The following is a 3,046-nucleotide window of genomic DNA, read 5'->3' as shown; positions in this document are numbered from 1 at the left end:
AATCAGCCACTTCCTCTATCTGATAGTGGTATGCACCAAGTAGGGGCTTGTCCCTCCATGTTGTTTGCTCCTCCACCTCTTTGTCCTCATCAGGTTTCTCTTGTCTGAGACATTCACTTAGCAGCTCATCCTTTGGGTGGTCAGATTCATATGTCACTAAACACAGTCATAAAACAAATTAAATCGCACAATACCTTGTTCCCATCCCAGCTGAGTGTTTATTCAATACAAATCCTTTATGCGACCGGGTGAGTAGGTGATCAGGGCCAGCCATGCAGGCGCTGCATAGACAGCCAGGTGTGTTTGGGGTCCTTGTACCTGGTTAGGGCAAAGGCTACGAGCGAGCGACTGGTAAGTGTAGCGTGATCTTTCTTAAAAACTGTTTTTAAAGTAATTTATTACCCAGTGACTTACCACTTATCTGCGGAAATAGCAGCAGTAGACGGAGACATAATTGCACTGTCAAGCAGACTCGACAGCCGTAGAGGTTGCGCACAAGCAATTGGGGTAATGTGCTTTTATTTTTACATTTGATGTTTTTTAATGGTTTTTGTTTTTAGTATTCATGATGTAATGTACATTGTTGGAGAGTATTTTTATCCATCATTGCAGAGCTCGGTGCATGGTGCGGATGTCAGCTGTTGTTTTAGTATTGTTTTATTTGGTTTCATTTATCGTTTTTATGATTTTTATCGCTCTGTAACCCAGAACCAAAGCACCTTTTTAACTCGTAGCAAGAGTTGATAACAGGGAGACTGAGGTTGGGCATTGTGACATATTTTTATTGCATGATTCTATTTTTTATTAACGGACAAGGTGTTTTAATTGCATGGAGTGTTTTGTTGTGTTTTACTTTTGGATTGTTTGTACATAGCCACCTTATGTCCTGGTTTAATTGTCCGACTGCCTAACTAAGTCTTATCCTTATTTACGGGCCTTACTGGGGGTTGTAGTAGTTAACTATGTGTAACCCGTTTTCCTTCCTTCTTAACGTTAATTTTCTGACTTTCAGAAGCGATCTCCCTCATGTCAAGTTACCTACTCTCATAAGCAAACTTCCGGTACCAACCAAGGGCGCCAAAATAAAAGACCCATTATATCAAAAGGCACTATCAAAATAAAAGAAGGGCGAAAGTGGTTATTTTTACAATTAACAAAAGAAAGGTTTGCAGGAAGTGGATATCTTATTAAAAGACCTTCATAAGAGTCTTTGACACAGTGTGCTAGACTTGGGGTGGAGCCTTCCATGCATGTTGAGGAGCTTTCTTGTCTTGATATCAGTTGCTTCTATCTCCTCCTTTGGCCAGCTTATGATCCCAGCTGGGTATCTGATGACAAGCATGTTGATGGCTGGGACCTTGCTCTGACCATTCAGCTGACTCCTCAGGACTTGCCTTACTCTCTGGAGGTATTTGGTTGTGGTCAACTTTCTTGCGGCCTCCTCATGATTTCCACTACCCTGCGGGATCCTAAGGTGCTTGGAGCTGCCCTGGATATCTCCTATGTTGCCTTCTGGTAGGTCAACTCCCTCAGTTCTGATCATCTTGCCTCTCTTGGATACCATCTGCCCCAACTTGTCTAATCCAAATGACATCCTTATGTGCTTGCTGTAGATCCTGGTGGTGTGGATCAGTGAGTTGATTTCTCACTCATTGTTGGCATACAGCTTGGTGTCATCCATGGAGAGCAGGTGGCTAATTGTTGCCCCACTTTTGGAATTGGTATCCATAGCCAGTCTTCTTGATAATCTGACTGAGGGGATTCAGGTCTACGCAGAACAGCAGTGGTGACAGAGCATCCCCTTGGTATATGCTGCATTTGATGCTGACTTGGTCAACCAGCTTTGAGTTGGCCTCTAGGATTGTCTTCCAGATTCCCATGGAGTTCTTTATGGAGGCCATTAGTGTCCTGTTGATCTTATATAGTTCCAGACATTCCAGTATCCATGTGTGTGGCATTGAGTCATAGGCTTTCTTGTAGTCAATCTAGGCAGTGCACACGTGCAGTCTTGGGCGATTGCTCTGACAACCAGTAGTTGGTGCTTGGCTCCTCTGGTGTTACTGCCAATTCCTTTCTGTGCCTTGCTCATGTATTGGACCATTTGCCTAGTTATTTTAGCCGCTATGATGCCTGACAGGAGCTTCCATGTTGTGGAGAGACAGGTTATTGGTCTGTAGCTGGATGGAGTGGTTCCCTTTTGGGGGTCTTTCATGATCAGGAATGTCCTGCCCTGTGTCAACCATTCTGGGTGGGTCCCATCTCTTAGCAGCTAGGTCATCTGTGCTTTAGCAACTGGGTCATCTGTGCTGCTAGGTGTTCATGGAGTGCAGTAGGCTTCTTCAGCCAGTATGTATGGATCATATCAGGGCCAGGTGCTGTCCAGCTCTCCATCTTTGACACTCTTTCCTGGATGTCTGCCATTGAGATGGTTACTGATTCTTGTTCAGGGTGGTTACTGCGGCTAGCTCTTAGGTCTACTAGCCACTGGGCATCAGCGTTGTGTGATGCTTCTCTTTCCCATATGCCCTTCCAGTATCCTTCCATCTCAGCTCTTGGTGGGTCTGATCTACTGTTATTTCCCTGCCACTGAGAGAACACCTTGGCTGGTTCAGTGGAGAATATCATGTTTATTCTCCTGGTATCTACTTCTTTGTATCTCTTCAGCCAGGTGGCAAGAGCTGTTAGTCTTTGTTTGGCAGTTTCAAGTGCCTCAGGAATGGAGAGCTTGTTGTGTTTCCTTGGTACCTTGTTATTCATCATGTTCCCTCTGTGCTGGTTGGCTAATCTCTCTCCATGCTGCCTTTATCTTGGCTTTCAACCGTCTCTTCCATGGAGGGTATTGGTTCTTTTGTTACATGTCCATCTTGTATCCAAGCATCTCCAGGATTACTGTTGCTGTGCTGTGAATCAGCTTGTTGGACTCAGTGATGGTCCTTGTAGGGATGGTATTTAGTGCAGCATTCACATCTTCTAGCAGATAATCTGAAGGTACTTGGCAACTCAGCTTTGGGATTTGTCGGAGGCTCCAGGTTTCCAGTTTGCTCAT

The 3,046-nt window shown here is 44.7% G+C and overlaps 1 pseudogene; it reads right to left on the bottom strand.

The window, feature by feature from the left end:
* Window positions 1-2,274: 2,274 nt before the first annotated feature.
* On the bottom strand, window positions 2,275-3,046 carry LOC144458991 (uncharacterized; annotated as a pseudogene).

The sequence above is a fragment of the Epinephelus lanceolatus genome, chromosome 20, assembly GCF_041903045.1.
Source record: "Epinephelus lanceolatus isolate andai-2023 chromosome 20, ASM4190304v1, whole genome shotgun sequence".
Taxonomy (NCBI): domain Eukaryota; kingdom Metazoa; phylum Chordata; class Actinopteri; order Perciformes; family Serranidae; genus Epinephelus; species Epinephelus lanceolatus.
Note: the sequence above shows the minus strand (reverse complement) of the source record. Positions and strands in the feature narration are given on the sequence as shown.